General features: G+C 43.0%; 1 long non-coding RNA gene across 1 annotated transcript in view; it reads right to left on the bottom strand.

Moving 5' to 3' along the window:
* The window catches only part of LOC135306395 (uncharacterized), an 82,378-nt gene extending 60,920 nt beyond the window's left edge, over positions 1 to 21,458 (bottom strand). The window contains exon 1 of the long non-coding RNA XR_010367211.1: positions 21,142 to 21,458. This is a non-coding gene — a long non-coding RNA (uncharacterized LOC135306395). The remainder of the gene's footprint in view (positions 1 to 21,141) is intronic.
* Positions 21,459 to 26,900: the final 5,442 nt, after the last annotated feature.

Genomic DNA, 26,900 nt, shown 5'->3' with positions numbered 1-26,900 from the left:
TGTGGCTGACTTCAAACCTCTTGAACTGCAAGAATTGCAGAAAGAGTGAAGGGAAATCTGCTCGTATAAGTCAGTGTCAAGGCTCTCAGAGACAACATAAAGGGCAGGAGGGAGTATAGGTATGGGAAGAATTGGGCTGCAGAAAGGGGGTGCAGAGGAGGAATATCATATTTGTAGGGAAGGCGCTGCTATCCATGGGAAATACCCTCCACTCCCCTCCCTGATTAGCAATAGCTACTCTGATAGACCTGTCTCATTGAGATCAAGAATTATTACAGGACCACAAAATATGCTGAGTTGGAAGGGACCCACAAGAATTATCAAGTCCAACTCCTGGCCCTGCACAACACCATGCCCAAGAGTCACGCCATGTCCCTGAAAGTGTTGTCCAAACACTTCTTGAACTGTGTCAGGCTTGTCCTGTGACCACTGCCCTAGGGAGCCTTTTCTGGTGCCCAGCTACCCTCTGGGTGAAGATCATTTTTCTAATATCTACCCTGATGCCCTCTGGGACACAGTTGGCCTTCCTGGCTGCCAGGGCACTGCTGAATCATGTTCAACTTTCCATCAGCCAGGTCCTTTCTGCAGTGCTGCTTTCCAGCATCTCATTCCCCAATCTGTCCATGCATCCAGGGTTATCCCACCCCAGGTGCAGAATCCAGCACTATCCATTGTTGGAATTCATAGGACTGGTGATTGCCCAGTGCTCTAACTTGTCAAGGTCTCTCTGCAGGGCCTCCCTGCCTTTGAGGAGTCAAAGGCTCCTCCCAGTTTTGTGTTCTTTGCAAACTTGCTCAGTATCCCTGCCAGTCCTGCATCCAAGTCATTTATGAAGATGTTGAAGAGCACAGGGCCTAAAATAGAGCCCTGTGGAACTCCACTAGTGACAGGCCTCCAATTTGATGTCACCCCATTATCAAATCATAATACATTTATCTAGCTCTGGACATTTTGTCCAGGAGGATCCTGTGAGACAATATTGAAAGCTTTACTGAAATCCAAGAAGATGACATCTGCTGGTTTCCCTTGGTTAACAAGAGGGTTACCCTGTCATAAAAGGAAATCAGGTTTGATAAGCAGGACCTTCCTCTCATGAAGCCATGCTGGCTGTGACCTACAGCTGCATTATCTTTCAGGTGTTTTTCAATACCTTCCAGAATCATCTTCTCCCTAACTTTACCAAGCACTGAAATGAGACTGACAGGCCTGAAGTCTTGGGGTTTCCTTCTTGCCAAGTGGGATCATTCCTCAAGGGCCTGGGTGTCTTGTGTTGTATCCACTCCACAGCTTTAGCTGAGTAGGAGAGGAAAAGGAGCTAAGACTTCAAATAAGACTGAAAAGTTTTGCAGCCTCTCCTGAGCTTTCATTTTTTACTCCCTACTCAAAGTTCCAAACAGAAGGCTGCTTCCAGAACAAGCAGCACCAGAGTGATTTGCCCTATGCATAGCCAAAACCAACTGCCATATAGGCAGCACCTTGTTAGCTAGAAGGAGAAAAAGGTGACCCAGAGCCCTGTAAAATAAGGTTTTTGCTGCTATTAAGGGAAATGTGGGACAGCAGCCACTGATATACATTAATAGCAGAGAAGCACTCCCTGTCTTTCCACAGGCAGGGCTTGCCATTGCACTTCATTTTTCTCTGGTCACAAGAGCAGCCTCCCAGACTTCCCAGGGTTGTTTCTGGATCTCTATCCCAGTTTTGTCCCTCCAGAGTTTAGTTTTGCTTACATTGTAGAAAAGCCTTTGTCTGTGTCTGGCACTAATTCTGAGGACCACAGTCATTAGATCAGCAGGCTGGGACCCAGTTCACGCTGTTTGGGTATATCAGTGTCCTCTGGGATCAGGAAGCTCAGAAATGCCATAGCCAGAAGTCCTGAGCAAGGAAAGAGGGCTGAGCCCTTTCTACATAGGCATTGAGGCTGTAGCAAAATCTGCATAGCAAATGGCTGCTTGCTTTATACATGGCATAGCCCCTCTTGCATTCAAATTCACATAAAAGAGATGGTGAAGTGTGTTCTCCCTCACTCAGTGATGTGCTGTGGGTGTTTCAGTGACACACTGAGCTCACAGCACCATTTCTCAGCTTCTTGTTAATGCTTGCCACAGTAGAAATCTCATTCATGGATGACACTGATCTTATCACACATATTGATTCATCAGCCCAAGCTGAGTATTAGCAATGAATTTTTCCTACACAGTTCTTTGATGGTTCTGATGTCTGATACCAGTGTAACAAGTTGGTGTTGGCTGATGTAGAGTGGGTGGTCTCAATGGAGGGTTTGGTTTTTTTTGACTGAGAGTTCTTTGTGAGTCTGTGAGGACTTGATGTGTGGGTTTGGATTAAGTATTCTGCATCAAAGGGACTCTTAATTTCTTTTTCTAGCAGTTTCCACTGAACTCCAAATGTCTTTTACACAACAGCAGATCAAAATGGGGAGGAAGGGTGAGGTGAACTGTTGATATTTGCTGGTATTAATTGGAATGCATCTTCCAAATGAAATCTCTCATTAAAAAATTCCATTGTAAAAAGAGTCCTGGAAACTGGAGTTTGGGGTGTATTGGAAAAAGCAATACCAGGGAAGGGAAAGTTTAGCTGTTGGAATAATTTATGGTCTTGTTCTCGCTTGTCTGTTCTCATTCTGTTTTGGGGAATATGGGGAGAAAGCAATGGAAATTCATAGAAACCATAAGGCATTTTAGATGCTTTAGATGGTTTTGTGATCTCCAGATTTTCAAGGTTCAGTTAGAAAACAATAGCCATTTCAGGGAAGGTTGACAGTTCCCTCTTGTGCAAGTCAAACCTGCCTGAGTAGGGACCATGGGTACTCTCGAGTCCTCACAAATCTTGTTTCCCAGGGGACATTTTCCTGTGCCAACACACTGTTTAATCATCCTCAGAGTTTTTCAGGATTGAGTTTTGATGCAGTTCATTCATCTACTTCTTGCAACTATCTCTGTGCCCAGATAAGCAATGTCCTGGGCATTGTCTGTTCTCTTCAATAGTATTAAATATATATATATATAAAGCCATGCAGCAGTTCCTGTCAGAAAACTGCAGGACATGGGCAGAGAGAGAGATGTGAGAGACAAGGTGTTGTAAGGGACAGCACCATCTGCTTTGCTGACAGCCACTTGTGCAGAGAGGACAAGGCACTGATTAATTTGTCAAGGACTGACGTGAAGATCTGTGAAAGGAGGCAGATATGTGTATGCACAATGCTCCAGGAGGTGTGGGGGGCAATGAGGTGGCTGTCAAGATGAGAGGGAAGGGTGATGGAGCCTTTCAAAATGGGTATTTGGACACCTCACTTGGAGAATGGGACAAAGGCATTGACACAGCTGGCTGCAAGACCACAATGAGTTGCAAGTTGTTGCTGAGCAGCAGAATATAAGTATAGGTAGCTATTTATGGTGCACAATGAGATGTGAAAAAGAAAGTGCAGGCTGGCTACTAACCCTAGGTTGATTTATGTATTTTTTTATCCTTTTTTCTTTTTTCTTTCACTGAAACCTATGGGCTAGAAGGTCTGCTAATCTCCACTAATTGGCAGTGCTGCTGCCAGCTCATGCACAAGGGATAAAGGAGCCAGAAGAATGAGGGACTGCCAGGGACATACAGTGGAGGGATAAGACACACCAGTGGTCAGTGAGAGTTTTCACAGCTGCAGTCCACTCTGGGCTTTTCCCCAGGCTCTGTGTTCTCCTAAAGCCATGCTATAAAATCCAGACAAGTTATGTAATTAAGCAAATTAAAACCGGTCTAGAGGCATTTCTGTCAGCCTGGCTAACAAATACAAAAATTGCTTCTTTCACAGAAAAGCTGCAAAAAAGAATTATCTTCTAACAATAGGTGCCAGTACTTTAGATGAAAAGAGAAGTATGATCAAACATGGACAGCAAAGACTGAAAAATTTAGGGAGAATTTTTTGAGGGAAGGGAGTTTCAAGCAGACTTGTAATAATCTCATCCCTTTTATCAATTATCTGTAAAATACCTGAAAGATAATGAGGGACATTAACCTTTGGGCAATTCAGCGTTGCCTATTTGTGGTAGTAGTTATCTATGGATCAACAAAAATAACAGGTGAAGACCCCTAACTCACAATAGCTCAGTTCTGGGCTTCTCAGGTCTTACACTGACAGTCAGTTTATGGCAAGGGTCCATTGCTGAAATAAATCCATCTGGCATGGCATATTTGAGTCCTCTAGAGAAGCTTCCTTATGGAGTCAAAGAAGCAAAGAGGAATGCTCTCCCATCCTCAGCACTGCATTTTTGAAAATTAAGAGATTAATACCACAAGTACCACTCCATCCTCTTACAGAGACATGCATATACCAAAAAAAGACAGTAAAATTGTAAGAATAGCTCCATTTTTAGGGATTCCATAGCAAAAGTGTACAGACCTCTCAAGACAGGATGCTTTGAACTGGACATGTACCATTCTCAAATCTAATCCAGTTCAGTAGAAGTGAGGGTGAGGAAGATGAAAGAGTGGAAGTATTGAAGGTTCTGCTGCTCTGGAATGCTCACACATTCGTTGCCAATCAAAGTTATATGGATTGTGTGCAGAGACATTAATCACAGAACAGGTATAAATTAAAGGAAAATTCCAATTTTCTGCCAATTTTAAGGGCACCGTATGCTTAAAGAAAGCAATTCCATTTTGAACTCATTGCAAGCAACCCAACAGAGCAATGCAGTCTGCTCTTCCACAGCCAGGCAAAGAGGGACTGGGGCACAGATCCCTTTCACTTCCACACCAAGCCTTTACTAATCCCTTGGTTACAATAAAGATTTGTCTCAGTTACAAACTCCTAGTCAGACTTCTAAAATACTGCCCAGCAGCAGGATTGATGTTGGAGCTGTGGAGACAGACCTCTGCCAAAGTATAATTGCAGGATTGGAGACTTATGTTAATCAGAAGTTTGTTCCCAAATCTGCTAAAACCATGAAAAAAATTCAGTGGCTTTGAATTCATTTATGCTGTTTAGCTACCATGTACCAGATTGATTTCTAACTGGCTGGCTTAGAAGGTTTTAAGATGTGAATGTCCACCTCCTTCAGGTTTTAGCCTGGAAGATTTGAGTCACTTGGGAAAACTATGTCATAATTACTGTGAATCCTGTTTGTAAAAAAATTCATCTCATGATAAATGAGTTTTTCTTGCTGATTTTTCTAGAGGAAGGAGGAGGAAAAATGAAGTTACTGGGCAAAATTTTGGAGATATTTTTAAATAATCTGTGGAGAGTGGATTTTATTCTATGTTTCAGGGTGGCAGGGATTTGGGAGTTTTTTGGGGTGGTGTTTTTGTTTTAGTTTGTCTTTTTTATTTGCTTTGGGTTGTTTGTGGTTGCTTTTCTTAAATTTTTTTCTTTTTTTTTTCTGATGTTTAATAAAATTTTGGCTGATAAAATGCCTCGTGAGACATCCCAGGCAATTCACCCTGTGTTTTACATGCTATCAAAATATATGGCTGCAGCCTGTGCAGCTGCTTGCTGTCAGGTTCATTACATCCTGAGCATCCATGGCCCCAAGTGGTTCCTGCTGCAGCCTCTGTCACTCATTCATTGTGGAAATGACAGACTGAGAGAGCTGATCCTCGTGGAGGTGGGACTGGGGCTGCCTGATTGATTGTCCACAGAGGACAGCAGGCGCTGAGTCAGTCTGCAGGGAAGGAGGATACAACAGGCAGTTGGTTTTGTCTTTCTCTGGAGCATTTCCTTCACGTTCCTGCACAACATGTGCTTTGTTTTGCTTTTTATTCCACATAATAAGCTGACAATGGCTATGGATTTTAAATCTTTTTTCCTTTTGTTTCTCATGTGTTCCTAGAAATTGGAGAGGAAAGTGATGCTGTGTGTTTCAGACAAAGCCAGTTTGTCCTCTACAGAAATGCTTTACTGCATCCAGTGTTGAATCATCTAGAAGTGCCATCACAAACAATTACACCTCGGTGCTTTACATTCCCAAACAGGGAAGTGAGAAGGTGGACTTTTGGAGCACACTTCTCCTAAATGCATTGGTTTAACTCCACAGCTTCAGGGAATCACTGCTGCCTGGCACAGGGTCAGCTGATTGCAGTGGAGGGGTGTGTGTGGCACAGGCATGTGAGCTGTGCAGTTTGCTGCTCAGCGCCCTGTTCCAGGGCACACATGGCACCCCCGCCATCCAGGGGACACCAACAAGCCAGTGGCACTGGGAGGTTGCCAGCTTGGCCCCAGGAAAGGCTGACAGGAGCTGCCACAAAGCTTCCCCAGCAGGGAAGGACGTTGGCATGGCTGCAGCAGCTGCCACTTGCTCTGAATAGGTGGAACCTTTTACCTTAGGGGACAAGCAAGGCTGTGAGGTGCACAGGCCAGCAGGATCAGCAGTGACCTGGGCTAGTGACCCATGGTGAGGACAACCAAGGCACCTGGATCTGGGCCAGCACTGCAAGGGCTTCACCTTCCCATCTCTCTGCCAGGCTGCTGATTCAAGTTTGCCTGGAGCAGCATGTGGTGTAACTTGACTTTTAGTGCTTGTTTTAAAGTCCAACTCTCTCCACATGGCAGGATTTTTAAATGACAGGTGTGTGTGCTTCTATGAAAACATTGCCCTATTTCCCTAAACCCTTAGCTAAGTGATCTTGTCAGGTGAACAGTCAAAAAGAAAGGCAGGAGAGGAACTGTTGTCACAAAACCACCATTTACAAAGGATCTCTGTGTCGTGCACAGCTCATCCAGGCAGCTGATTATTTAAGATCATTGTTCAATTTAAAATGTCATGAGAATTTGAGCAAAGAGTAATATGATTTTGCAGTTGCAGATAGACAAATGTGGGATGGGCAAATGCAAATGTTGATTCTGAAATTAAGGAAAAAAGTGCAGTGTTTACATCTGAGCACTAGGGTCAAGGATTTCCCTGTCTCCCACTTCATTGCAGCATTTAATGCCTTGTCACAGAAGGGTTCTCTGTGGGCTGCCTTTGTGATCACAGGCTGAGTTGTGTGGCAGAACCCAGAGAAATGCAACTTTGTATTGCATCCCCAGCAGAGATTTGAGCTGGTAACAGTTGTGTTTGTAAATTTAGTGCCCTTTTGTGTTACCCTGCATACAAAAAAATGAGCAAATAACACTCGTAGTGGATCACCATGAATCCTTCCTTCCCATAGGAAAGACTTCATGGACTAAGCAGAGCAGCTCTGATCTTCACTCTGGCACTGCCATACTGAAAGCATTTCAGACATGATGTGCATTTGCTGTCACCTGAGCTGGAATGGCTGTTTAGCACAACACAGAGTCTGGTGCAATTTAAAGCCTCTAAGCCAGAACCACAGAAATTCCCTTTCCTAACTGGGTGCTGGCTCAGGTCCCCAGGTGGCTTCAGCATAGCAGCATGTTAGATCAGACCCAGTCCTGCCTCTGCACCTTCTCTACAGAAAATCCATGGGTCCAGATTATTGTTCCGCTAGTTGGTGGAGGATTGTTTGTGTTTGGGAGGTTTTTTTCGTTGGATTTTATTGTTGCTGGAGTTTGTGGGATTTAGTGGGGGAGGATGAGGGGTTAGATATTTTTCTTTCCCCCCCTTAGGTCATCTGACATCCTTCATTTTTCTGTGTAGCTCTTCCTCATGTCTAAATGTGTTTTAGTAAATCTGTTCCTCCCCCCTCTATTTTGGCAGCTGCAAGTGGTTTGTCTTCCTCACTCCTCAAAATATTAATAATTGATTTTGAAGAGATCATATTGTTTACTTTCCTTTATAGCTATTCATTGCCTCTTCCTTGTAATTCAATAATATGCCTTCTGCTTACATTTAGGTTAGTAGCAGCTCTTAGCTTGAATACTTTGGCCATCCCTAATGTGATAACAAATTGCTGATTATCAAAGGAGTGGTAGCACTTACTTAGACTCCTCCACACACTAAATCTAGATTAAGGAATGTGAGAAATGAAATGTAGGCAAGAGAATGGTTGGTTCCTTAATCAGAATGCTATTAAACAGCAGAACACAGCCCATTAGTGAAAAAGAAAATTAAAAAGAGATGTAATTGAATATTTAATATGACGAATATGATGAAATGGACATCTGGAAAAAAAAGCTGATGTTATAGCTATCATGTTCTAAAATAATCAAAGAAGAGGACAAGTGAAGAGTGTGTTTCTCCTAATGGTTATAGGAAGAGATGAAAACCTGCCTTTAGTTTCTGACTGTTTGCCTTTATGGAGAGTTCTGTCTATTGTTCCACTGTCCCTCTGCAAAGTGGCTGTAGTGACACTTGGCTCCTAGCTGGCTCCTTTGCTGCACCAGCTCAAGCCACCCAGTCTGTGGAGTCCCTGGGATTTTTTCTCTCCGTTTTTCCTTCCAAATGAATAATAATCTGATCTTTTTCCCTGGGTGTTTTTCACCTTGAGGACATCTTAAATTGAAGTTTATATTTAAGAAAGGATTCTGTTTTCATCTCTACAAGTTCATTTATAAGAATGACCATTTTAGGAAAGCAATTCCTGTTAATTTAAATCTATTCTGTGCCTTAGAATTTATCTTTAATTTTGGAATCAAGAAGTCTCTGGATGTAAGAATCTCTTCTTATAGAAACACACATTTTTATTTGCATACAGAAACATCAGAATATCTGAAAAACAGCAGCAGTGTATATGTATGCTAGGAAAACAAAAACTTGCAAAATAAACCATGTGATCTGGTGGTTGGTGTGAGGATAAGAAAAAAAGGATAATGTCTTTTGAATGATTGTGTTAAGAATGAGTTTCAGGGTTTTGTTTGGAATTAGTTTTGGAGGCACTCCTTTTTGCTTCTAGCTTGCCACAGAGCAGTACTAATTCTTCCTTCTGTATTTTTTTTTCCTGTCTGAAAGAGCAGAAAGAGGCACTTCTATTTATTTATAATCTCTTAAACTGAGATACATAGCCTGGTGTTCTTGGCAGATTGCATAAAAGACCCATCTATGAACCAATAAAGAAATGCTCCAGATTGATTGGGCACTGGATAAGGTTTAGGCTGAGGAGAGCTGGCCCAAATCCATTTTAAGTCAGGTACAGGTCTGAGTTATGCTTCATCCCTGCCTGCCTTTCCCTGCCTTCAGCTGCAGTTCATTGGAGCTGTTGTCTAGGATACAGGCAGGCTTAGCTTATTCAGCCCATGGTTCAAATGCAGAAAGAAGGATAGTTTGGGGGCTGATGCAAACATCCATGTGGCATTTGAAAAGTCACTTACCAGAGCTGGTTTCATCTTTCATGTGGGAAGGTGCGTGTTCTTAGGGGGGGACCTTGGAATTACGGTGATAGAGACCACAACAGGTAAAAGAGAGAAACAAACAACATCCTGAAGTCTGCATCCTACAACTGCATCCTTCTGGGTTTTGTATTGGTGCTGCACAGCTGGCAGTGGGGATGAAATCTTCCACTTTATTCACTTATTTCACTCAAGTTTAACACTTCCCACCATCCTGGATAGTCCTAAGGACCTGAGAAGCTACAGACAGCCTCCAGGGACCATCCCAAGCTGCAGGACACAAACATCTATGCCTGTGGCCATCCATCATGACTGGGTGACAATTTCAAAGCCACATTCTGTATGCTGTGTCACCACTGAGCAGCTTTCCTTGGCTGTAGTGGCACAGCCAGCATGTGAGGAAGAGGAAGGGTAATGTTCTGCTCATGGGCTTTCCTTGCTAGATAATTATGGTGAGGAAGCAGGAGCCCACCATTTTCTGCTTGCTTCTGTCACAGAGAATCATGGAGCTTCTGCTATGACCACTTCCATTAGGGAGAGCCTTCATTTAAGGAAATTAAATCCCCTGTGTCACAAAACATCATAAAATTAATAAAAGGTGCTACTGCAGGTGGTTGATTTGGAGACATGGGATTTTCCAAAAAGTTGGTGGTGGGTTCAGGCTAATATGTAGGGCAAGTCAGCCTTTCCCTTGCTCCAATGCAGGAGTTTTCTATGGCATGCTAAACAAACTTCCAAACAAAGCAATTAGCCAGTGTCTCTGGAAAGCAGTGCTCTGCCTCTCAAGAATGAGCACACAGGAAGAGTCTGGTAAGACTTTCTGAGTGGCAGGGCTTTAATCAACATCCTGCACAGAGGAAACTGCAGGGAAAAGTATATTATTTTGCTCCATTTCTCTAAAGATAAGCGGGGGGGGGGGGGGAAATAGAAAAAAGAACAAACAACAAATCCCCAATAATCACAGCTCATAAATTCTTCATCGTGTGAACAGTCCTTAGGTAGATACATCCACCATGGGAGGTGTGTGACAGCTTCTAGGCACAAGCTGCTGCCCTCTGTGTGGCCTACAAATTGCTGTGTACACTAGCTAACACTTTGCTGATGGGCTGGGCTGTTAAACAGGAAGAGCTCTTGACTGAAAACAGGCCATTTTTCTCCTTCAAAGCAGATGTATTTTCTCATCACCACCTTTCATAGTAATTCAGTGATACTGTTTGCTGTGCCAGCATCATTTTCCCTGGCTGTTTAATAACCATGCTCTGAACCAGAGCTGCAGAGTATCTCATTATTCTGCTCCAAAGGTAGGAGAGGAAGGGTAGATGTGAAGAAAAACATCGGTTTCTGAGCATGTCATAAGTAAGGTTATGCTGCCAACTGCAGTATGGTAGCTGAGATACTGCAGTCAGTATCCCTGCAGCAGCTGTAGGAGAGGAATGAAATGAGAGGGAAGAAAAATCAACATGGAAAAGCACTATTGATTTCTTTTCTGCAGCACTGAGTTTAACCTGAGTTTAATATTACTTGAATTTAAAATATTTGGGAGCTGCTGCTTGCTAATCCATCTGCAGAGTCAGATGAAAGCTCCAATTCGTTATCTCTGGAGAATTTGCAAAATCAAAAGAGCTAATGCTGGAGAAGGCTCTCCTTATGTTCCCAGTGCCTCAGAAAGGAGACCCATTGATTCACATGTCCACGAGTGAAATCAGAGCATTTTGAAATGTTATGAAAGCAGCATCCAAGGCGAGCTTCACTGCTGAGAGAAATGTCCTTCAGAGCAGCACAGGTGCCTGAAGCACAAGGAAGAGCACTGTGGAGTATAACACCCTGCAAAGACTCCTGAGCTGTGGATCAGCTTTCCCAGTACAAAACCTGGAGCCTGGGGTTTGCTCTTCACAGTGCTGGTGGCCCTGTCTGTCCCAGTCTGGCCACCCAGGGCCAGAGGTGTAGAAGCAGCAGCTCAGAGAGGCCGTGGGGTAAAGGCTGGAGGGGTGGCACTGCCATCAGCTGGCACTGCTGATGTGCTCCAGCAGGGACCAGAAAATCAACAGGTGCTGCTGAAATGTTTGGCTTTTGCCTTTTTGCCTCTTGTTCCTCACAGTTTTCTTCAGGGTGCAGGTCCAGCCTTAATTTGCTCTCTGGGAGAGAGATTAAGTCTCTCTATTAAGAGAGATAAAGTCCAGGAAAGTGCTTGGACATGACACCAGGTCTTTCCAGCTTCTCTACGTAAATCACCCTAATTTAAAATAGACTTCTATTGGGAATATTTGACATAAAATTTTTCAGCTGGCAGAGCATTGCCCACCACATGCTGTGTCTTTCTTCTGGAAGCTAGTACCACAGGAGAGCCTGAAAATTACTTTCTTGTAATGGGACTGCCTTCTTTTCACTAGGTTTGCATTGATTTTTCTATAATTTTCAGCCATGAGTTAGAGGACATTGCAATCCTGCCACTCCAGCATCTGAAAAGGTAAAGCACTCTGCCTGTGGTATTGCAGTGACTATTTCAGTGTGGCTAGAGTTAGTTGACAAAAATTATTACAAAGGTGTTTTAGGATGACTTTGATTTTTAGCTGCCTCTTTAAAAACAAACGAAATATTAAAAAAATATTAAAAAGTAATATAAAAGGATGACTAGGGAAAATGTGGACACTCTGGAAGGAAATGGGAGGTGTGGTTACCCAGGACACGAAGAAGTCTGAGGTCCACAAGGACTTTTTTTCCCCCTCAGTCTTCACTGGTCATGAAGTTCAACAAAGCCAGGACAAGGTCCTACACCTTGGTTAGGGCAATCCCAAGCATAAATACAGGCTGGGGGGAGAAGGGATTGAGAGCAGCCCTGAGGAGAAGGTCTTGGGAGTGTTGGTTGAGGAGAAGCACCTGGCAGTGTTTGCAGTCCATAAAGCCAGCTGTGTCTGGGGCTGCATCCAAAGCACCGAGGCAGCAGCTTGGAGGAGGTCATTCTTCACCCCACTCTGCTCTGCTGAGCCCCCACCTCGAGTGGGGATCTCTTCACTGAGATCTGGGGTCCCCAGCATGAGAAGATGTGAACCTATTGGAAAGAGTCCAGAGGAGACCAGAGGGAGGGGGCACCTCTCCCATGGAAATGAGCTGAAAAAAAGTAGGTGTTACCCTGGAGAAAAGAAGGCTCTAGGGAGACTGTGGAGAAGTCTTACGGCACCTAAAGGTAACCCACAAGAAAGATGGGAGAGACTTTTTACAAGGACATGTAGTGATAGGACAAGAGGTAACAGCTTTAAACCGAAGGAGGGCAGTTTTAGGTCAGATATGTGGCAGAAATTCTTCACTGTGAGGGTGGTGAGGCACTGGAGCAGGTTGCCCAGGGAAGCTGTGGTGCTCCATCCCTGGGAGTGTTCAAGTCCAGGCTGGATGGAGCTTTGAGCAGCCTGGTCTAGTGGGAGGTGTCCCTGCCTTTGGCAGAGGGGCTGGAACTAGGTTGGTCCCTTCCAAAGCTACCATGCTGTGATAGACACACCAGTGCCCTTCAGCCATGAAGCTGCACAGCAGCAGCACAGTGAGGACAGAACAAACCCAGCCAAAAAAACACAAGGTCAGGGAAGACTTAATGGTGTTCAGCCTATGGATTTTTGACTTGAGGAAATTTTGTCATGAGATGCATCATATTTTGGCTAAGATTTTTATCTTTTTTTTTTTTAACATCACAAAATATTTGAGATGAGCAGAAGAGAAGCTAATAGGCATCTTAACCAGGTGTTTTAATGAGTAGTAAATTAAGTAATTACAGAATCAAGAAGGAACCTTGCATTTTGCAATCACTGGTTCAGTCCCTACCAAGACCAGCAATACCGTGGGGTTTCTACTTGCTCTTTGTTTATTTCTCTGCATCTCACTGAGAAGGTGGAAGAGATTTTTTTTTTTTTCCAGGTGCTTTTTCCCTCTTGTCTGCTAGCAGACTCTGTTGAGAGCCCAGGGACCTGGCTGGGGCTGGCCATTATTCCCACTGCTAAGCTAGGATATGGATAGGATAAGTTGCTCCTACACTGAAGCCTTTGTACCTGACTCCCTTCACAGCTGGTGTTCCTCCCTTCATTTACTTACTTTCTTTAAGATCAAGGAAAAAAAGAGTTACTTTCTATTGCTAAGACAGTAAGGTGGGCATGCAGTTGCTTAGTATAGCTGAGGGATTCAGGAGCATCATTGAGCAGGTCCAAAACATTGGTACTTTCATAACACCTGTTGGAATATTTAAAATGGAAAATCTTGCAGCAAATGAGATGAGCCTCTTTCAAAAGGTCTCTTTGTTTTTTAAAGCTTTTGGAAGCCTCCTGAGACATGAGCCCAGAAGGCTGCCCATTTAATAAATGAGAGACCAAATTTTGTTTAATATTGTCTGTTTCAGAGAAGGTGCTCCTGGCAGATGCTGTTTATTGAAACAAAAGCTTGATGGCTTTTGCTAATGATGGTGTATCCTACAAAATATTTATGTTCTGGGAATACTCTGAGTTGTGATCTTTTGGTAGGAGTTTTTATTGATGGAGTCTAGTACCCCATTATGGCGAATTTATCCTTTCCTCGGAGTTATATATATAAAACCTTTTCTCTGTCATTAGTTTTCCTGTCTCCAAAATGAGAATTAGCATTGCAGGATATTATGGTATGGGTGAAAAGATGAATCGTTACTCTTTGGAAAGGTAATTAACCTCCAAAGGCATCTGCCAGAGAGCTGCCATTATCCCATCAGCTGCACTCTGTTTCAGTTTTAGCCTTTCCCTGTCCTCCTCCAGCTCTCAGAGGTGTGTTGTTTATCAGCTCAGCTCAGTGCAAGCAGGAAGATGGATACCTTCAGCACAGCACCTGCGAGGAGCAGGGTGACAAATGCGGGGCTTTCAGCAGACTAACACCCTGTGCTTTGCTCTCTCGCCATCAGGATGCAGAGCAGAGCTGTGACCTTGGCAGTGCACCTGAGCAGGTGTTGGCAGCATCCAGGGATGCTGATTAATTGTGCTGGCTCAGTGCAGGGAGGGCTGCTCGTTAATCCAAGCCTGTGTCAAGGAAAGAGGAGACCCTTAGGACAGGGCCCTTAGGTGAGCCCTGCTGGTCTGTGTCAGGGAAAGACAGCTGTACAAAAGGCACATTGACTTTGTGCGAGAGAGAGGGAGAAGAGCATCTCTCTCACTGGCAGCTCAGGTCTGAATCCTTCTATGAGTGTGCTGTAGCACTGAGAGAGAAATACCTAGCCTGTCTACAGGCACTTGTTTGGTAGTAAACAAGAAACACTGTTCCAAACAGAGATGATTAATGGCGACAGAAAAATTTAGGAACTGGGTGGAGAGCTTTATTCTGCCTTGATCACAACTACCCATTATGTCAGTAAGTTCTGATTTTTTCAGACTAATGGTAGGTGTACACTCATACAAACATGCAACTGTGCACTGATCTCACCCTCAAGGGACTGTGGATTTATCTTTAATGCTGTCAGATTTATTTATAAAAGATAGAGTACACTCACAAATGCTCCATTGTGCTCTGTTATTTGGAAGAGTGAAACCTGGTCCCAATGGATAAGGTAAAATGGAATAGGGTTTTTAAGTCTTTGCCCTCCCAAATGAAGTGATTTTTAATTGAAACCTTTGAATTTTTACCAGCATACATGGAAAAAGGAAAAGACAGTGAGGATTTCATGCAGACTTCCTGCCAAAGAATTTTGTCACAATGCTGGAAGAGTGCTCAACCTCGTGTGACGATAGCAATAACCAGTCTTCTGCTGCTACTGCTGCTTCTGTTGCAATGCATGTTTTCCTATTAAGACAGTTTGGGTCTCTGTCACTCTTCAGTAACCAAATTGTAGTTTAGCTTTTCCATAACAAAGAGCTAGAAAGATGGTGGAGATGATCAAGACACATCTCAAATAGGAAAGACTCTCATGCTTCCTGGGTGTCTTGTCTTCCTGGATGCCCCTGATCTTTTCCTAGACACTTATTTTTGTTATTGCCTACCTAGGTTTGTATGTTTAGTCTCCAGTGCTGGAGAGAATATCCTACTAGTTCAGGAAGGATTTCCAGAAACTTTGTGGGTTTTCTCCCTCCTCTTATATGTCTGTTGCAGCATGTGTATGCAGATGTTGTACCACAGCTGTACATGCCTTTGCCTTCCCCATCCATAATGTGGTTGGATTTTTGTGCAGATGGGCGTGTGAATATCTGTTTGTAGAAAAGAAAGCATGGCTTCTTGTATAAAAATCTCTGCTTTCATAAGAAGCACATTGTTCTCAGCAGATAGTGAGATCTCTTTAAGCCTTGACTCTTCAGTGAGAGCCAAATGCCACAGTGACAGAATTAAACTCGTCTTACTGTAAAGACACCAGGAATGCATCTAAGCAGTGCTTGAAGCTTTCAGGTATGGGCAAGTGCTGCTGCATAAAAACCAGCAATTGTTTCCAATCTCTGTTAGTGATTTTTATTTCACTGTTTATATTGCATTCAAAGATGAAAGTATGCACCTCCTGAAGTGCAATGCTCATTTAAATCCATGGGTTCCAGCCTCTCAGTCAGTGGGAGTCTCTGCATTGATCTTGGCAGGCTCTGGACAAGTGTAGGCAGAGAAGACTGATTTTGTCACCAGAATGATGAGCAGGCTGCACCCCCTCTTCTGTTTGTGAGAGCTCAACTCACGCAGGCATTCTCCTCAGGTTCTTGTTCCGTTCCAGGTAGTAATTCGATTTCACATGTACATCCTTGCATCCCTATGCAATCCTTGTCTGGTAGGTAATGCTTTGTAAACAACCATCCTTTGCCAGGGAAGTGCTTTCCCAGATCTTTGAGCCTGGGAATTTCTGCAGGGGAAGCATTTCCTCCCAACAAACTCTTTTGTATCTCCTGACAAATGGCTCTACTAAAAGAATTGTGAATTTGTGTGGGTTTGTTTTTTCTTTGCTGCCTCTGCTGCTTGAAGTAGTCTCAGGAAGGTCAACTGACCTTTATCAAGCCCTGGCCACTGGCAAGATGATATCCATAATGAATGTACTCCAAGCAGCCAGTGCTCCAGCATGAGTGCTTTAACATCTGACCCCTTCAGTATAAACAGTGCAAGACACAGAAGATACTTGACTCCTTTTCCTAGAGGAGAGCAAACTCCAGCTGTGTACCAGATAGGGTGCAAAATATCACATACTTATGACCTAGCTAGAAGAAAAATGGATGCAGTCCTTCGCTTGGTTACACGTAACAGTTCCAAGGCAGCTTGGTTTTTCACTATATATGTGACCTGTACTGCTGTCTGGAAAGATGCAAAGGTTGCTAATTTCCAGGTATTGTTTAGGTTTCTTTTGATGTCACTTGCTGTACCCTCTAAAGGAGAAATACCTTAGTTAAATCATTAATATATGGAAAAGCAAAAAAGAAGGCAAATAACAGCCTTGAGGCTGTAACACGTATTTTTCACTTTCTGTGATACAGGACATAACATCACATGCTCCACACTGACCAGGTTTTTTAGTAACACTCGCCTTGTGTTCCTCCATATCATGATGGAAATTTTTTCCCAGTCAAGCAGAGGTGGAACACCAAAGGCAGAGTGTGCACTGTGTGATGAGAGCTGACTGAAAGGTGCCAACGTGGCCTTGAGTGAATACAGTGAGGTGCAGCATAAATGAAGGGCTTCCTCACTACTCCCACCTGTTTTAATCCATGGCTCTTTCCTTAAAATTAAGAAAACAGCCCATATTAAGCCAAGTATAACACAAACATGTTTACTGAAGTAACCCTTTGTCTGCCTTAGGGGTTTTTCCACATGAGCTCTCCGGCCAGCCAGACACAGAGTGTACCACAGGGAAATGTTTTTGGGAAATCATTGTTCTTCCCTGTGTTTGAGGGAACAAAAATGGGAAGATCCATTCTAAAAGGGAAAGGCTCATGCATTGGCCTTATAATTTTTAAATATGTATGTGTTATGTCACTTTCGTGGTAATAGCATGGCTTTCTGCTCGTTGTGAGGGGTGTTCATTGCACTGCCACTGAGGTTTTTATGTCTGATTGTCTCCCTGGAGAGAAGCAGTTGAAGTTTTGAGGAGGACTGATCTCCTTTTGAATAACAGGCGTCTTTGCAGTATCAGAGAAAGCTCTATCTCTGTTAAAGCACAAGCTACTGTCTGTTCTGCATTCTGGAAACAGCAGTTTGGGGTCTATGGAACTTAAACCTCTACTGGATATTCTTATCTCAGCAGCATTTGCTGGGATTTTGATGTGTTGGGGCTTTGGTGGGGGTGAATTTGTTCAGGAGGCTTGTTAGTTTTTCTTTTTGCTTAGGAGTCAAGTGGTTCGTCATGTGAGGGCACAATAGCCCTTTTTGTAGGGATTTTACACTGACATTTGATCATTATGTGCAGGTAGATTTATTGTTGGGTGTAATTTTAAGGACAACTAGGCTTTGAAATACTCCCCTCCGTGACCAGAGGATACACACGAAAAGTAATGGTAATATTTCAAAGCAATCATTTGAAATACCTTCTTATACTCAGAAAATTATGATCATTTATTCCCTGTTTCTAATTCAGTACTCATCATCCTGATTTAGAGATTTTAATTTTACTTGTAATGTTATTACCAGTTGTTAAATTATAGAAGTCTATTTTTCTTCTGTACCTCTGATCTAGATAAATGCAAAATCAGAAGTTACTTGAACTCATTTGAGATTAAATAAAAAAAATGAGAGAGAAGCTTGAGGAGGTGGAAGTATTTCAGGATGTTATCACATATTGCCTGAGCACTTAGATTCCAAGATGATACATACCTAAAAACGCCAAAGACAGATGTATCAGGCATTATCTCACCCTCTAAGTGCTTGGCAAAATTACAGAAAAACTGAAACAATAGAGAAAAGGGGTTTTTTCTTCTTTTTATACCTCCACCTGTGACAGTTACCCTTAAGAAAGCCTGTCACATCTTTTGATAAAAGGTCCATCCTCAGTTTTAAATGGGAACTGTCTATGCTGAAGCAGAGATTCAAAAGCACTTTCTCTAAGCAGTCCCTCAGGAGCCTTTAGCTCCCTGCTAACACAACAACAAGAAGAAAAGTCAGCTCCTGAGTCAGGCTGCCCTTGTCAGAGGAGGTGGGGGGAGCCTGAGCCCCTGGCAAGGCGCTGCCACTTAGCCCAGGTGGGCACCGAGGCACGTGGGTTCATTGGCACTCACGGGGCTGTTCCCAGCCCTTCTGCACACACAGGAATCATTCCAGCCCGTGAGCAGCCAGGCACAGATTCCTCTTCTCCCCTTGAAAGTCTGAGGCAACACCCTGGAAGTAAATGAAGCTGCACTATGCTTTCACAAGCAGTTTTAGGAAAATGTCAGATAAATGTATGTGGCTCCGAACAAAAAGAAGCAAGAATTAAGGGCAGCCTCTCACCAGGTGGTGAGCGTGGTGCAATGCCTTGCGCTCTCAGGGAACTGTGACCATTTAGTCCATGTGAGGATCTGTCCCCAAGCCTGCTGTGAGCAGACAGGCACCTGTCCCTGACCTCTTCAGGAGTTTGGATGAGAGAGGAGCCTGTCATGAGCCCAGACTTCTCTGGCCCCTCCTTTTGGCACAGACTGTTATCCAGGACACAGAAAATGCTTTTTGTTTAGTGGTGAAAACTCCCTGAATGCTGCTGAAGGACACTGTTTTTCTCTACCACACATGCACTGTGTCCAGTAGAAATTGATTTAAAAACAAACAAACAGAAGAAACCTATCCCAAGAGCCATCCAGGGTGAATTTACTCAATGTTCATGTGGGAGGGAACAGAAAGGTCTGCATCCTGCTGGTTACTTTTCTGCAGCACAGGAGAAAGGCAGTGATGGACACAGGCATGTGTGTGAGCAGGAGGGAACAAGGATCTCTGTGTGGCTGCAGGATATGAGGAGAAACAGTGAGTAGCAAGAACCTCTCCTTTGAGGCAGAAATACTTTAAAACGTTTTTCTGAAAGGGGATGCCTTGTATAGACTTGGTGAGGGAGGGTGTGGGAAACAAAAAAACCCTTTCAATAATAGAGCTACTGCAGTGGTGAGCTCGATGGTGCCACCCAGAGTACCTTTTTGCATAATATATGATGCTCTGTGTGGGTCTGGAAACTGGGAAGATTAAAGCAGATGATCTTTCTGCATGCAAAGCAGCCAGAGACAGCATGATGGATTATTACTGAATACATTTCTGGCCGTGCATAATTGTGTTCTGATCTTTCTTGTTGAAGTTCTACCACCATCCTCTGCCAGACTATGCCACTTAACTCATAAGAGCCAAAGATACTCTTTACTTCTCCATGTTCTGACCATAGCTCTCTCTGGGGTCACTTGCATTTGAAGTAGGTTACTGCCAGCTCCAGTAAAACATTAAAATGGCATCAGAACAACCAGAGCAGACCAGCAAGGGAAATCAGGGAACTGGCTGCATGTAAGGTCTGCAAAAAGAGTGTGTGTTCAGATTTTGATAGGCATGAGCTTTGTTTAACACTTTGTGGTTATTTCTGCACTGTCTGATGTCTGATTTGCACTGAGAATATTAATGCAAAACAACAGAGGGGGATTGTTCTCTCATTTACTTTCCTGTCATTTCTATTTGATGTTTATCAGAAAAATACTGTGCAGTGTGTTTACTGAATAAGGGTTAAATAATCCTTAGCACATGGTGGTGAACAGTACAGAACAGTTTCTTGCTTACAAGTGAAAAACAAAGTCAGAATGAAGGTGGCTGTGTGCACTGGGAGTTTCAGGAGCCCTGGGATCCAGCTGCTGAGGGACAGGTCTTGGTCTGCAGAGCTGAGCTGCAGCTCTCCTGGGCATCAGGCTTGTGGTGACAAGGCTTGTGCTGCTGCCCTCTGCAGTGGTTAGAAGAGCTTTATTGCAGGTTTGTCAGTGTGGATCATTACCTGCCTTTACATCTGTGGGGTGTCACCTACTTCAAATAATCTATAATTAATTTATCCCCTGTGTTCAACAACTTTTCATTGCACATGGTACATATGAACACTTAGGTGCCTTTTACTTCTTAATAAATACAAGTGAGAAAAGCAGAAACTGCCAGAAAATGTCCTCCTCCTTTCTCTTCCCTAGCTCAGTAAAAAAAAAATGGAAATTTAAGGAAAGATTTAAATCAAACTTATGTTTAGATATTTTTTAATCAGAAATAAATAGCAAAAGTTATTTTGAAGCAAGATTTAAAAAGGAGATACTACTCCTTCACTCAAATCCCAGAAGTATTTCAACAGTCTTTATTTCAGCACTTACCATATTGGCAATTACTCTCTATATATATATATATACACAGATATATATATGTAAGTGTAGATATACCCACAAGCAGTCTTCAATTTGCATTCAGTATTACTGCTGGTCCTTAATATCAGGCTGTGCTAATTAAGTTGTAATGAACAAATGTGCATCATTTGCTTTCCAAGCGTTTTCATCTAAAAATGTGAGACTTTTATGTTCATTATGACATTAATTCTCCACTTACATACTGTTACTGAGCCTCTTGGATATAACCTTCAAGAATATCGATGCTTTCTATTTTCAACATTTTAATTTCTAGCTTTGAAAAGAGGTGTCAACAGGTGAAAAGTGTACTTTAATGCTTTATTATACTGCTTAGCTCCAACTCTAATACTATGAATATTTTTCATTTATTCAAAATTAAAGGATTTGTGCCATAAATATACCCCACAGTATTTTTATGTGATAACTTATACAAATAATACATTTTTTCACTCTCAAAGACATAAATATGGTTTAATTTGGATCAGCACATAGCTAGTAGGGGTATATAATTTTTTTTATGCTTCCATTTTTCCTTTTAAGATGTCTAGAACTGTCCCCTTCCAACTCACACAGGACTCAATACAAAATGACACGTTTATAGAAGGCAACTGGTTGCCTCTAGACAGCAAAAGCTTGGTTTTTCCTTACCTCAAAGTATTTGCTCGTCATGAGTTGCAGAGAAAGGAGCCATTTGGCTCGGCTCTGGTTTTGGCTCCCGTTCCTCCGAGCTGCTCAGCGAGGCACAGAGCTCCTCCCTGTCCCTCCGCTGCCCTGCAATATGTTGGAGTTGCAGGAAATTTCACGGCAGGAGTTGTTGCATGGCCCAACAGAGAGGCCCTGAGCAATAACTGCAGGCAGATTCCATGGGACAGCTTCTCCAGGGGTGCTTTTGGCCAGTGCCAGGCCATGGTGTGCCAGGAGAGGCCAAGCCCTGGTGCTTCCCTGCAGCTGCACCTTGCTAACAAACTGAGCTGGTTCCTCCTCGCTCAGGAGAGTCAGCCCAGTAAGCGCAGCTTGTGAAAAGAAAATCTGCCTGCAGGATTAGTTGTATCTTGTGAAATCAAGCACTTGTGATGGTTGTTCCTTTTAAAGCCAATTCTCATCCCTAAAAGGATTCTGAGATGCAGTTTCCTGCCAGGCACTTGTGCTCCCATTTGCAGACCAAACCTCAAGGGCTGGCATCAGAAATAACTCCATGGCCCATGGCCTAAAGCAAACCTGTACTGAATCCTGTTAAAAATGCAGGATGTGTGCAGCTCCTCTGGAGTTGCAGTTGTTTTCCTGCCTCTGGGTGACTCGTGGTGAAGAGCAGCTTCTCTTTCAGGAGTTGTGCAGCCTGTTCCTGCAGCTGAGGGAAGTTGGGGAGAGGTGGCAGCAAAACACACCTGAGTGCACATCAGGGCCCCCAAAGCCTCTCCTGAGGCTCCAGGAGATCAGGAAGCCTAGAAAGAGATCAAGAGCTGTGACAGCAATGTCAGTGTTGAGAGGGCAAGAGAAGCGTGAGGTTGTGTTATTCCATCTGAGAGGCTTCAGGACTTTGTGGTTCTCTTTCCACACCTTTCTATCCCCTGCTAGGTGCATGTTTCCCCTCCATGGCACTAGAAAGTTGCAGGCAGGAACTTCAGGGATGGGGAAAAAAATGGAAACACAAACCTGTCCTGCAACCACAGTCTTTTTTTCCTTTTTTCTGTTGGCAGCATCCTACTACTGCCTTGCTGGGCTGTTTTCCCTTTGGGACTTCTGGGGTTTTCACTGTTTTTACTCTTGTCTGTCATCTATGTCTTAGGCATAGTCCATTTTTCCTCTAGAGAATTGTTTAAGACAATGCCCTGAGGAATTAGTTCATCCAAGTCATTCCTGAGCACAGCCAAAAAGCCTTGAAAGTGATGAAATGTGTTTGTGTCATCTGTGAATGCATTGATATTTATCCCTATTATCCTTCACATTTTCAATTCAAGCAGCACATAATTTATCAGCTCTGTTGTCAAATGCTGCATGTAATTGTGTTAAGTAGAAAGCTTGGTGGGAGAGGAGAGAGCAGATGGGGGGACATAACCATTCACTTTTTCCCAGGAGAATTGCAGAGCAGACCTTACTTTGAATTTGGTGGCCATCTACTCTTTTCAAGTACTCCCATGGCACATGTTGTAAAAGTGGAGCAGTATATCAAATGTAAGAGTGTAGTTCAGCAGGGGCAGCACAGGTAAATGTCTCACTGAATGATGCAGAGCATGAGACTGGAAATGCTTCAAGGGTTTGCCAAGCTCAACAGTTGCATAGCAGCCCCTTGCTCATTGACATCACTGAAAATGAGGTCCCTTGGATACAAGATGCCAGTGCACTGCAGTGGTCTTCTTCTTTCAGTATCAATATTATGCTACTTTGAGTAGAATTTAGTTTAGTTCTTTTAGTCTCCTTCATGAAAACATGTATACAACAAAGTTAACAGATGGCACCACTTAGAGTGGAGATGTCAGCTGCAAAAGAGGCTGGAAGAAAGCTACTGACATGCTTTAATTTCTGCAGGAAGACAGGGCTCTGTCTATGTTCCCGGGTTGTTCTGTATTCAACAGCTGTGGAGCCACAGCAAAGACCTGACAGTCAGATCCCTTAATGTGCTTTGCAGAGCTGCTGACACACAGGGAGCACACCAATAAAGTATGTCTATGAAAGTAGCAAAGGGGACAACTTGTGGACAAGGGCCTCTGCTTTATTCCCCACATTAAGGCTATTGCAGCCTGTGTGACAGTTGATTCTTCTGTGGCTTCTCCCCTTCTCCATTTGTCATTGTGGCCTCTGGTGTGTTGACAGAACAGTCCTTTGGAAAGTGTTCTTGCTTATGTCTTTGTCAAAGACGCATGGACAGATTCTCACCAAGATTTTTTGCATCTTGTAGGCCTAAAAAATGTCATTGAAAACATGTAGATCTTCCTGTTAGCTGTTCTCTTTCACTCTGGAGGAGCTGCAGTGCAGGGAGCATGTTGGGAACTGACAGACATCTTGATGGGTTTCCCTGGACCTGGTAAACCTGGTGAGGAGACAGCCCTTCTGCAGTTTTCTTTTTCCAGCACACTTAGTAAAGCACTGAGGAAGTACACTGCTGTTGGAAGGAACAGACTCATTGCCTGCAGTGTGGGGCAGTCTAGGGTAATAGGGAAATAAATCCTTTTCTTTCTCTTTTTTATTCTTTTGATCATGAATGGAGATATAGAAATTGCAATAAAACTCTGTGCTCTCCCAAGGTGCTTTGCTCGTAGGAGGAGGGAATGTTGTTATCTGGAACCTCAGCACCTTAAGAACTTTACCATTAAGCCTAGTTTATGAGTGGGATGTGTTTAAAAAGAGGAGATTTCTTCAGTTTGGTTTGGTGTCTGTCAAATGGACAGACACCAAACCAAACTGAAGATGTTGCTCCGGTGCAGAGCAGTGCTCTGCTATTACTCCATTGGTAGAAACTTGTAAGGCTTTGCCTTTTCCTCTGTTGAATGCTGAATCTGTGCTGTGAACCTTAGCTGGCATTGCCTGCTTGAACAGGACAAAACAAGGCAGCTACTGAGCTGTCACAGGTTTGGGAGACACCAGCTCCTACCACCCACAGAACCCTTCAGCCAGCCTGGCAGGGAAAAGCTTTTCCTGCTGTGATGAAACCGTGCCCCATGCACCGACAGCCCTGTGAGGGAGAAGTTGTGTGCTGTGGCTTGAAAAGAAAAAAGGGAAATAGGCTGTGGTCTGCTCTGGTGTGTCAGCCATTTGGGAGCACTAACAGTGACACGTGCCTGTCTCGGGCAGAACAGGGGGCGTGAGGGATTTGAGCAATAAGGGTTGTCAGACTGGTAGCTGGATGTCAGCCCTCACTGTGCCAGAAGAGCAGCTTGTCCCCTGTTAATAGATTAGCAGAAATTTCTGTGCCTCTCTAGCATATTAACAGCAGTTTGCCTCTGTTTTTCTACATAAATAGATTAAGCTTTAGCTGTCCTACTATCAGACAAATTTTCTTTGCCTTTTTTTTTTTAATAATCGTCAGATATTCTCATCAGTTTTGTCCTACAAGCAAAGCTTTGAAAAAACCCTGAAGAGCTGACTGAACAGTTGCTTTTCTTTCAGCATCTGTAGCTGTTTAATATTTTGCTTGTCTGTCTCTTCAGGTGCACAGGGGAGAGGGAGCTGCTCTCTCCAGTCTGTATCAAGACAAGCAGAACTTGATCAGCTGGGGAGAGAGGACGAACTGCCACAGCAGTGCCAGAATTTCTGGCTCATGTTCTCGAGCTCTGCTGTTCATGTGTCAAAAATTGAAAGTGTAACTGGGTGAATAATCCTCAGGCCATGAAATTCGTAAGTGTTTGGGTTTCAGCCAGGTATTTAATGGGGATTTTGTGAGTCTGGTTTTAAGTCTTCCTTCCATTTGACATGGGAATAGTGTCATTTATGCAATTCTGCAAGTGTGGAACCAGGCAGTGCTTTCTATCATTGCTACTTTATTTATTAATTTATTTAAGTGTTATGGTGACCTGTTACGTTTTTTATAAAATCAGAGTTTTGTAAGTATTTAAAGCAAACTGACATGTGAAGGAGCTTTGTATATTGTTCTGGATACTCACTACCACAAGCTAAATGGACTTACATTTGCTGAAACAAAAAAAATCCTGATACTGCTGTTGTAATATAAACACCTGCTATGGTGAGGTCAGGCATCAGTGACCCCAGTGACAGAGCTTTCTTTAAGCAATTTTGCAAAGAGCGACTGTTTCTTTCATGCACAAATTGCTTTTTGTGTTAAATTTCTGCTTAAGAGCCTCATCTAAAGTCAAATCACTACAATACCACTACATTGGCATTGTCTCACAAACTGAATCCTTTGCTGGATTTAGTATCTCCTATAACTTTAGCCTAATACTTACCTCTTGGCAGACTCTTCAGGCATAGCCAGTAATGAATTCAAGAGATATTTCATGCCTGAGCCAGGAATTTATTTATCTCATTTCTGTGCATCCACAGAGTGGAAAGACAGGGTACCAACAGTGTTTCTGGCTGGCATGTACTGAGAATGCTGTTGAAAACATATCCCTAACTATTTTATACATCTGAATCATGTGCAACAACTTACTCTAATTGTGTCTCAAAACGTGTCTGACCTTCTGTGGTGAAACTGTATCAGCATGAAATGAATCTTCCTTGGACAATGGTGAAAGGAGTTAACTGTGTTTGGATCTTTTTCTTCTTTTTTCTTTTTTTTCTTTTTTTGACAGACTTGCGTACCTGGATTGAGGTTCTGGTGACGCTGTAGGCTTTTTGTGTGATGTTGCAGAAATATATTAGTATTCATGACCTAACCTAGAATGTTATTAATGCTCTCCTGCACTCTGCTTGCAGTGTGAGCATGTAGACAACTGTCACTAATTCTCCAGAGCCAGTAACCCAGATTTAGTCTTGCAGAATTTGCTCTTGCACATGGTAATAAAGCATGGGAATGATATCTGGCTGTGGTCATCTTAGGTATAAAAGCAGTACCAGCTCTTGAAGTCTGAGCTACAAGTTATTTCCATGAGGTTGAAAAGGCTGCCTAATTTTATTCCTCCTTATATAGAAAAGAGCAATAATAAGAACAAAAGCTTTTGAAAGTAGCAGGTGAAGTTTATTGGACATTTTTTCACCTAAATCAGTGACTTCTGTAGTAATCAGATGTTGCTCATTTGCTTTTTTTCTTTTTTATTATTATAAAAGTATTGGGTTGGTGTGTGTTTGGTTGGGTTTTTTTAATCACAGCTGTGTCAGCCCTACTTCCACCCCCTCATTCTCTCAGCAGTGGATGAGAATTTGCTGCAGTGCATTCTGATAGCCTTAGTGCTTGTCCTTTAAGTCAGTTCTGTGGTTAAACAGATACTTTGAAAAAGCTGACAGACTCCAAAGAGGATGAAAAATCATCCCAGTTTTCCCTAGGGAAATAATATCCTTGATGTAGAGTCTGTGCTACTCAGTTTTAGTCCTGTATCATTTTTGTGCTGTCTTATTTTTCCCCTCTTAGAAAGACACAGGGATCTTGCCAGGCACACAAACTACAAAGGGCCCTAAAATGCATCTCCTATGTGCCAGGAGAGCAGAGTAAAATACTGCAGCTTTCTGTGAGAGTCCATTTTGTACCACTGGATTACAAGAGAGTGTCACATAAAATTTATTTCTATTTTCTGACCTAGAAAGACAGATGAATAATGTAAGATTGTCATAAAAAAGAAAACTAGCTCAAGATTTATTCTTTAAAAGAAACAAATACTATTAATTTCTTCCTCTCTGGTTCCTTCTTCTTGACTAGCTCCCTAGCAATCACTTCTAAATTTCAGATTTGCATTTCTGCCAACTTGGCATGCTATATAGAAACAAAGCTTTTCAATAATATATGTGCTGTGCCTGCT

Source organism: Passer domesticus, chromosome 8, assembly GCF_036417665.1.
Source record: "Passer domesticus isolate bPasDom1 chromosome 8, bPasDom1.hap1, whole genome shotgun sequence".
Lineage (NCBI taxonomy): Eukaryota > Metazoa > Chordata > Aves > Passeriformes > Passeridae > Passer > Passer domesticus.
This window is presented reverse-complemented; position numbering and strand designations above follow the sequence as displayed.